We start from the raw sequence: 12,436 nt of genomic DNA, 5'->3' as shown, positions 1-12,436 counted from the left end.
ATCGCGGAGCTGCGGGTCTGTGGAGCGGCCAGCCACGGGCGGCGGCGCTGAACTTAACAACGGGAGCCTGGGATCTCTCGATGAGATCGCCAGTGGTGGAGCTCCAACCGGCGCGGCCTTGTCGGCTTCGGAAGCCGCGGTCTCCGGTAAGGAAGCGGCCGTTCCAGGGTTCCCAAGCCGCTGAGAGGACTCTCCCGACGCCGGAGCAACATCACCCGGCGAGAACGGCCTGGAACATCGGGCCTCCGTAGAGGCAACTGTGGAGGCCTCAATAGGCCCGACTATGGGTGAACTGGGGTTGGGGACTGGACTTTGTGCCTTCCCTCATAATGGGAACCATTGTGGGGGGATGTTTTATGTTAAAGATCTTTATTATTGTTATGTTTTGTATTACCCTTTCTGGCTTAATCCCCCCCCCCTTCACCACCTCCAGTTTAAATTCCAGTTGGAATATTTGGAGGACCAAGCAACCAAGAAGTTACTCTAGCACTTTGTGTGTCGATTTTTGGTATAAACCAGTGATTCCCAACCTGGGGCCATGGCAAATTTCTGGGGGGCCACAGAAAAATTTGGGGATTTAGGGGGTCACAGGTTCAATGAAGGGAGCCACTTTTTTACCGCTAATAATGTCGGGGGGGGGGGGGGCACAGAAAAATTAAAGAGCCCAAGGGGGCCATGAACTAAAAATGGTTGGGAACCACTGGACCAGCATCTGTAGTTCCTTCCTACTACAAAATAGGCTACGGTGCAATGTGATCCGGGTGATTTTGAACAGGATACACAGCCTTTTAGCATGCTTGTGTCACAAGTAATTATGAAGGCAAATAGAATTCTTGTCTTTATTGCTCGGAAATGGAATGTAAAATAGGGATGTCTTTCAACAACTGTACAAGTGGTTACTGTGCCCACAGTTGGAGAATTGCATGCAATATTGGGCTGTATACATCCTTTACAATAGCAAAGATGCCGTAGTTGATTACGAAGAAAGGATGAAGAGGAACTTCCCGTCAACACCATTTAGAAGAATAAAAGGTAATTTAATTGAAACAGATGAATATGAAAGGTCTTGGCAGGATGGATGCTTAAGGGCCTGTCCCACAAGCATGCGACTCCATGCGGCAATCGCGACCTAACGTGGTCGCTTGAGCCGTACGGCCTCACGGGGCCGGTCCCACTTTGATCGGCGGAGCCGTATGGAGTTGTGCGGAGCCGGTCCCGACATCGCGCGAGGCTCCGAAAAACTGACCGTGTTTAAAAATTCCGCGCGGCAACGTCCTGCCGGCCCGCAGCCGCCTCAACGCCTTGTCACTCACTCGACCTCCGCGCGGCTCCCGCATCTGGTTAGGTCGCGCTTGCTGCATGCAGGCGGATGCTGTTGGGACCGGCCCTTTAGGTCGCGTTTGCCGCATGCAGGTCGCATGCTCGTGGGACAGGCCCTTGAGAGTCATAGTTGAGGTAGGAGGTAGTTGAGGTACTATCACAATGTTTAGGGGCAGCACCGTGGCCCAGCGGCAGAGTTTCTGCCTTCCAGTGACCCGGGTTTGATCCCGACTACGGTTGCTGTCGGGACCGAGTTTGTACATTCTCCCCGTGGTTTGTAGGTCAATTGGATTGGTATAAGTGTAAATTGTTCCTAGTATGTGTAGGTAGTGTTAATGTGGTGGTGGCTGGTCGGTATGGACTTGGTAGGCTGAAGGGCCTGTTTATGCGCTGTATCTCTAACTAAACTAAAAACTAAACGTTTAAGAAATATTTAGACATGTTCATGGATAGGAACGTTTTGGATACGGGTCAAACACGGGCAGGTGGGAGTAGTGTAGATTGCACTGGTGAAGAGACTGCTTGGCACACAATAAAAGCTTTTTACTGTACCCCTGTATGCGTGACAATAAACTAAACTAAACTCAATCTCAGATGGGGCATATTGGTCTTTGTGGGCAAGTTGAGATGAAGGGCCCGTTGTACTCTTTGACTCTATTTTCTATTTCATAAAACGTGAGCAAATAAACATTTGCATGATAGTATTAACATGTGGACTCAAATGCTTTGTTCGATTATTGAGCCATTATACGATATTTTCATCGTCTCTGGAGGCACAACCAAACGCGGGAATGATTTTGATGCAATAATTTTTTCCGCTCTTCCAGACTTGGTCTTGATCTCCAACTGTGATCTCAGATCCAAAGCTGTTTATTCAGCATTCTTAGCATTTTTGTGCAGTTTTAGTTTATTTTTAGTTTTAGAGATGCCGATAGAAGCTGGCACTTCAGCCCATTGAATCCATGCTGATCATTGATCACCCGTCCTCACTAATTCTACCTTATCCCAGTTTTACATCCATTCTCGACACTTTATGGGGTGATTTACAGAATGCTAATTAACCTACAAACGTGGAGGGAACCGGAGCACCCGAAGGAAACCCACGTGGTCACAGGGAGAACGTGCAGACTCCACAAAGGCAGCCCCCGGGGTTAGGATGAAGCGGTGTCTGGCGCTGTGAGGCAGCAGTTCTACCAGCTGTACCACTGTGCTGATATGGGAACTATCACAGCAGCTATGAGCAAAGATCTATGATTACAGCATCAAATGTTTGGCAATATTGAATACATTATTGAATTGCATGTTTGGAAGTTTCCGTACACCATTTGCTTCTGACTTTCTCAGCTGTCACTACAGCCTTGGATCTGTTTTTGAATCTTTTTTTCTCCTTCTGGTGAGTATATTATGAAATTGTATTGTATGAGGGCCTGAGCTGTAGGGAGAGGTTGGGCAGGCTATGACTTTATTCCGAGGACTGCAGGAGACTTGAGTGATGATCTCATAGAGGTGCATAAAATCATGAGGGGAATAGAAACACTCCCCGACCTACACAATAGGGGGCGACTTTAATGGACTTTATCTTGCAGTAAACGCTATTCCTTTTATCCTGCATCTGCACCCTGCGGTTAGCTCGATTGTAACCATGTACGGTCTTTCCGCTGACTGGTTAGCACGCAACAAAAAGCTTTTCACTGTACCTTTTCACGTTGCACTAAACTAATCTAAGTAACAACCCCACACAGACTGCACTCAAGATCAGGATGGAACCCAGTTCTGGGGTGCTGTGAGGCAGCAGCTCCACCTGCTGCACCACTGTGACGCTCCAGGGGGGAGAAAAGTCATTCCTCTACTTTTTTGTGTGTGTTTTTTCCCCTTTCTTTCTCCCCCTAATATTTCAACAATATTTCACTGCTCATTGTCTCTTTTGAAAGCAATACCAACATGTTATTTTCCATTTCATCTGCAAGCATGTACTTCATTAAAAGTATTTTGTTTATGCAAGCTTAGACAGTGCATTTAGAACATGGACAATAGAACAGGACAGCACAGGAACAGGCCCTTTGGCCCAGAATGTTTATGTTGAACACAATGCCAAGCTAAACTGTTCTCATATGTCTGTATATGATCCGTATCCCTCTCTTCCCTGCACATCCACGTGCCTATCTAAACACTTCTTAAACACCACTATGGTATCTGCCTCCACCACTATCCCTGGCAGTACGTTCCAGGCCCCAACCACTCACTGTGTTAAAAAAACACTTGCCCCGCACATCTCATTAAACTTTATGATGGAGGACAGACTGGGGCTTACCAGGAACAGACACTACTCCAGTAGACTGAGGGTGCGGGAAGACCAGACTTTGGACAGTGGAAATGGTGCCAAAAGGTGGCAACGCCTGCATGTGTAAATATGCAAAAGGTATTTCACTGTGCAGTTGTACACAGTTGAACAATTCCTCCTCTCACTATGACCTATGCCCTCTAGTGTTTGACTTTTCCACTGAGAAAAAGGTTGGGACTGTCTCCCTTCCCATTGTTTTATAGACTTCTATCCAATCTCCCCTCAGCCTCCGATGTTCCAGAGAAAACAATCTAAGTCTATCCAACATCTCCCTGTGGTTGAAATGCTCTGATCCAGACAGCATTCTGATAATTTGAGCGCCATTGCATTTATACCCTTCTGGGCTGTGGATATTAATCAGGAATTGATACAATTCACACTTTAGTTTAGAGATACAGCGAGGAAACAGGCCCTTCAGCCCTACAAATCTGTGCCGACCAATGATCAGTCCTACACTAGTTCTATCCTACACACTAGGAACAATTTTACAGAAGCCAATTAACCTACAGACCTGCACATCTTTGGAGTGTTGGAGGAAACCAGAGCACCCGGAAAACCCCCACACGGTCACAGTGAGAACGTACAAACTCTGTACAGACAGCACCCAAGGTCAGGATCGAACCTGTGTCTCTGACGCTGTAAGGTAGCAATTATACCGCTGCGCCACTGAGATCTCTTTCTTCAATTAGGGATATTGAAATCCTATTGAAACACCCTTTTTCATCACCGCGCCATTTTACTTTATACAGGTAGGTTTTGCAATCTCCCAACTTCATACAACTACTGGCCATTAATCGTCTGAAATGTTGGCTTGCTTGCACTGACTGATGTTAATCCAGCTCCATAAAACATCATTGTGTCCCAGCAGCTGCCTGTTCCCAGTAAACAATCTTGTCCATCTACTCGGGTGGACCTCCGAAACCTCCACAATAGTGTCAAGAATTTACTGACTAAAACCTGACCTGCCCACATGGAAAAATAGCCGAGCGTAAAGCATGCATCGGAGGAAGTGGCTGTCCCTCTGGGAACCATGGGACAAAGACAATTACTCAACTTGACCTGACCTTCACAACCTTCCCACACCGTCACAACTTGTGGGGTGGTGATTTAAACTTCCAGCTGACTGCTCAGTACTTGCGGGAAGCACCACGCTGCAGAAAGTGCAAAGCTACAGCAGATGATGCTGCAACGCAGCCAATGAAGCAGAGTTTGATCGGGTCCGGGAATAAACAAAGGAATTTATTTGGCTTGCAATAGAGAATCGTTAAAAAACTCATTAATTCCAGTTGCATTTTGCACATGTGATAATGCTTAAAGCACAATTTATCCATCTGTCTTCTTTCACTGATCAAAGCCATCTTTTTTCATTCTTGATAATTATTTAAGAATTTAAGTTAAGGAACAAGTCACTAATTAATGCGAAGAGCATGGTCTGTATTTTATGCTGTAGCTACAGTCATGGGTTTAATATGTTTCAATGTCACAAGTCCTTTACTGGAGTAAAAACCTGTCAGTGCAGTTGGGTGATCTTTACATTATAGACTGCATCATGATGAGGGTGGTGAATCTGTGGAATTCTTTGCCACAGAAGGCTGTGGATATATTTAAGGCAGAAATAGATAGATTCTTGATTAGTATGGGTGTCAAAGGTTATGGGGAGAAGGCAGGAGAATGGATTTAGGAGGGTGAGATAGATTGCTATAATTGAATGGCGGAGTAGATGATGGGCCGAATGGCCCAATTCTACTATCTCTTATGATCACCAGTAATCACTTTATTAGTTTTTTTTAATTTTAGAGAAAACTGGCCCTTCAGCCCACCGGGTCCACACTGACCAACAATCCCCATACACTAGCACTATCCTACACACTAGGGACAATTTACAATTTACCAAAGCCAATTTACCTACAAACCTGTACTTCTTTGGAATATGGGAGGAAACCAGAGCACCTGGGGAAAACCCACGGTCACGGTGAGAATGTACAAACTCCGTAGAGATAGTACCAATAGTCGGGATCGGACCCGGGTCTCTGACGCTGTAAGGCAGCAACTCTACTGCTGCCCACTTGAAGTTGAGTGTGATTGTCCTCCTGGTGGGTCCTTTCTGTGGGTCTAGAGACGGCTGAAGAGTTCGATCCTGGAGCCACGGAGTTTACGTCCCTCCAGGTGGGCGTCCGTGTGTGACATATTTTCTCGTGGGGAGACCGGTGCACGGACAGCCACCACCCGGTCCGTGACAGAGACGGACCCGGGTCAGTCCCGCTCAGTCCGCCTAAACCTACCTAATTCCCCCGGTTGTGAAACACTTTAACTCCCCCTCCCATTCCCACACAGACATTTCAGTCCAGGGCCTCCTCCTTTGTCAGAGTGAGGCCCAGGGCAAATTGGTGGAACAACACCTCATATTTTGCTTGGGCAGCGGTATGAATATTGACTTCTCTAACTTCAAGTAATACCTGCCTTCCCTCTCTCTCCATCCCTCCCCCCTTCCCAGTTCTCCAACTAGTCCGACTGTCCTAATTTACAATAGACAATAGACAATGGGTGCAGGAGTAGGCCATTCGGCCCTTTGAACCAGCACTGCCATTCAATGTGATCATGGCTGATCATCCCCAATCAGTGCCCCGTTCCTGCCTTTTCCCCATATCCCCTGACTCCACTATCTTTAAGAGCCCTATCTAGCTCTCTCTTGAAGGCATCCAGAGAACCTGCCTCCACTGCCCTCTGAGGCAGAGAATTCCACAGACTCACCACTCTCTGTGAGAAAAAGTGTTTCCTGGTCTTCGTTCTAAATGGCTTACTCCTTATTCTTAAACTGTGGCCCCTGGTTCTGGTTTACATTCTGGTTTACATTTTATATCTGTTTGCTTTGTTGTTACCTTCTTCTAGCTAACAATGATCCTTGACCTCATCCACTTTTCCTTGACCTCATCCCCTTTGTCTTGTTTTCACACCTTACACTTCCTTATCCCTTGACTCGGTCTGAAGAAGGGTCTCGACCTGAAACGTCACCCATTCCTTCTATCCAGAGATGCTGCCCGTCCTGCTGAGTTACTCCAGCATTTTGTGTCTATCTCGGGCGCCAACGGAACGGACTCCACCACGGTGAGGGGTCTCACCCTTCTGGAGCGTCTCCCACCTTCTCAGCCACTGTGGTCTCAACCCGCTGACCAGATGCCATCCTCCGCCTATTCCATTGAGCTTTTTAGAGTTATGCAGCATAAAACAGTCCTCTCCTCCATGCCGACAATGATGCCCCATCTAAGCTAGTCCCATTTGCCCGTGTTTTTCCCATACCCTCTAAACCTTTCCCATCCGTTTACCTGTCCAAATGTCTTTTAAATGCTGTTATAGTACCTGTCTCAACTTCCTGCTCTGGCAAGAAAAAAAAGACACAAAATGCTGTAGTAACTCAGTGGGGCAGGCAGCATCACTGGAGAATATGGATATGGTGAGGTTTTAGGTCAGGACCATTCTTCAGACTCATTTTGTCGTTACACTGGTTTGTAAACTAGCATCTGCAGTTCCTTGTTTCTGCATTTCTCCTCTGGCAGCTTGTTCCATATACCTGCCACCACCCTCTGAGCAAAAAGGTTATTCACTATTAAATCTTTCCCCTCTAAAACCTCTTTTGAGGTTGCACAGTGGAACGGCTGGCAGTGCAGCTGACTCTCGACGCCAGAGACCTGGGTTCGATCTTGACGTCGGGTTCTGTCTGTGTGGATTTTGCACGTTCTCCCTGTCAGGCGCTTCAGTTTCCTCCCGCATCCAAAAGACGTGGGGATTTGTAAAATTGCCCCTAATGTGTTGGGAGTGGATGAGATGCTGAACATGACGCCAAGATAATCTAATCTTCTCAGCCTGCAAGTGATCCAAGTCCCTCCATTCCCTGCATATCCATGTGTCCATCTAAAAGCCTCGTAAATGCAATGACATCACATCTTCCTCCAACATCACCCCTGGTAGCACATTCTAGACACTTTCTATGTAAAAAAAAAACTTCAGGTATTAACAGAAAAATAATACACTACAGATATTCTTTCTGATTCGTAAAGTTACTTGGTGGTCTGCTCATGGAAATTTTGTCCAATTAAAGCATTTTATGACCAAATAATATTTTGCTTGTAAATAAACATCTTTTTTCTTAGCTCTCAACTCTTTTTTTCTTATTCTGTGTGAGTTTATTGTCTTTATTTCTTGGCTTGGTTTTGTTGCATATTTTCCTAATGACACATGCAAAAACGTGCTAGATTTTGTTTCTAGATTTATAGGGAGAGGTTGGATAGGTCGTGACCTCACACAAAGGGTGGTGGGTGTATGGAACGAGCTGACAGAGGAGGTAGTTGAGGCAGGGACTATTGCACCATTTTTGAAGAAACAATTGGACAGATACATGGATAGGACATGTGTTGGACAGGTTTGGAGGGATATGGGCCAAACGCATGCTGGTGGGACTAGTGTAGATGGGACATGTTGGTTGGTGTGAGCAAGTTGGGCCGAAGGGCTTGTTTCCACGCCCTATCACGATGACTCTATGAGAATGAAGGGTGACCATAGCACAGAAGCAGGCCCTTCAGCCCAACTTGTCCATGCTGACAAAATGTACCATCTAAACTGGTCAGATGTGCCCATGTCCCTTTAAACCTTTCCTATCCATTAACCTGTCCAAATGTCATTTAAATACTGTTGTGATTCCTGCTTCAACTATTTTGTCTGACAGCTCGTTCCATATACACACTCTTATCGAGGTATACAAGATCATGAGGGGCATTGATAAAATGAACGTTCACTGTCATTTTCCGAGTGTAGATGATTCTAAAGTGAGAGTGCATGGGCTGAATGTGAGAGGAGACATTTACCAGGGGAACATTTTCATTCAGATGATAGTCCATATTTGGAATGAGCTGCCAGAGGAAGCCATTGAGGCAGGTATAATTATGGGCTTTTAAAAGGCATTTGGACAGATATATGGATAAGAAGTGTTTAGAGGGCTATGGGCCAAATGATCCCAGGTATAATAATTTAGTTAGCATGGACAAGGTGGGCCGAAGGACCTGTCTCCGTGCTACGTAGCTTTATAATGACTGGAAAATATATCTCATGTAAACTGATTAAAATATTAGCAATACTATTCGTTTTTTGGGGCAGCACAGTGACGCGGTGGTAAAGTTAGTGCCCAACAACCTCAGCGACCCGGGTTCCATCCGAACTACTGGTGCTGTCTGTACAGAGTTTGTGCGTTCTCCCTGTGACTGCGTGGGCTTTCTCTGGGTGCTCTGGTTTCCACCCACATTCCAAAGACGTGCGTGTTTGCAGGTTAATTTTCTTCTGTAAATTGTAAAATGTCCCAAGTCAGTAGGATAGTGCTAGTATTCGGTCGGGGTGATCGCTGATTCCATGCTGTATCTCTAAAAGCCTAAATGTTTAAAGTCTAAAAGTTTAAATAAAGACAAAAATACTATTTTTTGCTTGCCTTTCTCCATCTGAGCACTGGCCATTTTCAGGAATTGGGAGGACATATATGGTGCTGGAGGAACTCAACGGGTCAGGCAGCATCCGTGGAGAGAATGAGCAGGTGACGTTTTAGTCGGGACTTTTTTCAGATCATCCTTACCGCAGATGCTGTCTGACCCGTTGAGTTCCTCCAGCACTTTGTTTTGCTCAAGATTCCAGCATCTGCAGTTCTCTGTGTCTTTGTTTTACTGGGCGGTATAAGTAGCTGGGACGGAGCGGGGAGATGTCCAATAGTGTCTCCACCCGTCAGCTCAGGGTGATCGGAGCCACCGTTAACTTCGGTGATTCTGGCATACGGGAGGGGAGGCAACAGATATTCTAGCATCAACCTCTAGCCTGTTCCTGACTTCTGCGAGGGACGAGCAGAACATATTGATGCAGGCATTATTGTGAACAGCCTGATCTCCACTGAGCTTTTGGTGGGTTTGTGGATTAATTAGCCTCTGATCAACTGCCTCGAACATGTAGCCAGTGGATGAGAAAGTGAGGTCAGATAGTGTGAATAGATGATCGATGGTTGGCATGGGCTCAGTGGGCCGAAGGGCTTGTTTTCAGGCTGTATACAATAGTCACAACAGGCCCTTCGGCCCAACTTCCCCTCTAAATCTGTCCTATCCATGTACCTGTCTAAATGCTTCTTAAACGTTGCGATAGCACCTGCATCAACTACCTCCTCAGGCAGTTTGTTCCATGCACCCACCACCCTTTGTGTAAAAAAAAGTTACCCCTTAGGTTCCTGTTCTAAAATAAAAACAAAATCTCTCAAAGAAAAACAAAAATCAAGGGACTATTTGTCTGCTGGAAATAGTCTGAATTGTCTTGGATTTAACTCCTCCTGCCATTTGTCAGACCATTTCCGTAGCTGATCTCTAACCCGCTGTACACTTGATGCTCTATCCCGCTTCTCACTGACCGACACTTCACCAATTTTGGCGTCATCTGCATATTTTCTTACCAACCTATCTGCGTTAACATAGAAACATAGAAACATAGAAAATAGGTGCAGGAGTAGGCCATTCGGCCCTTCGAGCCTGCACCGCCATTCAATATGATCATGGCTGATCATCCAACTCAGTATCCTGTACCTGCCTTCTCTCCATACCCCCTGATCCCTTTAGCCACAAGGGCCACATCTAACTCCCTCTTAAATATAGCCAATGAACTGGCCTCAACTACCTTCTGCGGGAGAGAATTCCACAGATTCACCACTCTCTGTGTGAAAAAAGTTTTCCTCATCTCGGTCCTAAAAGATTTCCCCTTTATCCTTAAACTGTGACCCCTTGTTCTGGACTTCCCCAACATCGGGAACAATCTTCCTGCATCTAGCCTGTCCAACCCCTTAAGAATTTTGTACGTTTCTATAAGATCCCCCTTCAATCTTCTAAATTCTAGCGAGTACAAACCGAGTCTATCCAGTCTTTCTTCATATGAAAGTCCTGACATCCCAGGAATCAGTCTGGTGAACCTTCTCTGTACTCCCTCTATGGCAAGAATGTCTTTCCTCAGATTAGGAGACCAAAACTGTACGCAATATTCCAGGTGTGGTCTCACCAAGACCCTGTACAGCTGCAGTAGAACCTCCCTGCTCCTATACTCAAATCCTTAACGTCCAAGTTATTTATACATCTCAAAAATCAGACATCCCACAGCAGTTACCACACAGTGGCGTGGTGGTAGTTTCTGCTCCACAGCGTTAGATACCCAGGTTTGATCCTGACTACGGGTGCTTTCTGTACAGAGTTTGTACGATCTGCCTGTGACCTCGTGGGTTTTTTTGTGGGTGTTCCGGTTTCTTCCCATTATCCAAAGATGTGCGGGTTTGTAGGTTAGACTTTAGACATACAGCGTGGAGACAGGCCCTTCGGCCCAGCAAGACCAGCGATCATCCCGTACACTAACACGATCCTACACATAGGGACAATATACAATTTACAGTAGCCAGTTAACCAATTGGCTTCTGTAAATTGCCCCTATTGTATAGGATAGGACTAGTGTACAGTGATTGTGGGTCGGCGTGGACTATGTGGGCCGAAGGGTCTGTTTCCATCGAAGATAGACACAAAATGCTGGAGTAACTCAGCGGGACAGGCAGCATCTCTGGAGAGAAGGAATGGGTAATGTTTTGGGTCGAGACCCTTCTTCAGACTGGCCTGTTTCCATGCTGTGTGTCTTAATGAAACTTAACTAAACTAAATGTTCACAGTTACCTGTGAATGTCAGTGGTCACAGACCTCCAGTCAGAATAACACTCCTCCACCACAACTCTCTGTCTTGGATGATTCTCAGGGAGCCTCTTGGAACCACCATTGTGTTCAGTGGGACCACAGTACTTTGCCACAGAAGCTGTTGCAGGCAGCTCTCGATGGTGCCTGAAAGCTGCAAGCAGTAAGTTACTGATCTGGTTACTGTTGTGGTCACATAGATGGCACCACCCATTCTAGCAGGTGGAGAGTTATAGACGTTCATTGCAGCTAAATAGGAAAACATATATGTTTGAGTTTAGTTTATTGCCCTGTGTGTACAGTGAAAAGCTTTTGTTGCGTGCTAACCAGCCAGCGAAATGTATACACATGATAACGATCGACCCATCTACAGTGTACAGATACAGAATAAAGGGAATGACGGGAATGACACTCAGTGCAATCAAAGATAGTCCAAGGGTCTCCATTGAGGTAGATAGTAGCTCAGGACTGCTTTCTAGTTTTTTTTGTAGGATGGTTCAGTTGACTAATCTTCTTCTTCTTATCGAGTCCACACACAAGATTAGAAGTTGTTCAGCCAGAGCTGAACACACTTCTCGGCATCTGCACAATGGTGTCTGTCTTGCGCTTCTTGTGCTTCTTGTGCGTGGTGGTGGAAAGATTGGTTGAAACAGGGCCGCGACGTGAACGCTCTTTCCTTGGCCCCAGTTGACTAATAACAGCTGGGTAGAAACTGTCTCTGAACCTGGAGGTGTGCATTTTTACACTTCTATACCTTTTTACCAGGGCCGCCGCAAGATTGGCAGTCTCGCCAACAGCCTGTCTGTTTTTTCGTCTTTTTTTTGTTATTTTTAGTGTGTTTTTAAAGTTTGTGTTAATGTTCTCTGGTTTGTTTTATGTGGGGGGTGGGCGGCGGGGTTGGGGGAAACTATATTTCAATCTCTTATGTGGGTCGTATCTCCGGTCGCTCTGCGGCCTAACATCGTGGAGTTGGAGGCCTTGCTCGAGACTGACTTTGAGCCCCACCGCGGGGCACGGTCTTACAATGGAGACAATCCCT

The 12,436-nt window shown here is 46.1% G+C and overlaps 1 protein-coding gene across 4 annotated transcripts in view; it reads left to right on the top strand.

Annotated features, from left to right (window-relative positions):
- Window positions 1–12,436, top strand: part of septin9 (septin 9) — a 311,371-nt gene that overhangs the window by 214,565 nt on the left and 84,370 nt on the right. The gene's annotated exons all lie outside the window — the stretch shown is intronic.

This window comes from Amblyraja radiata, chromosome 26 (assembly GCF_010909765.2).
Source record: "Amblyraja radiata isolate CabotCenter1 chromosome 26, sAmbRad1.1.pri, whole genome shotgun sequence".
NCBI classification, from domain to species: domain Eukaryota; kingdom Metazoa; phylum Chordata; class Chondrichthyes; order Rajiformes; family Rajidae; genus Amblyraja; species Amblyraja radiata.
Note: the sequence above shows the minus strand (reverse complement) of the source record. Positions and strands in the feature narration are given on the sequence as shown.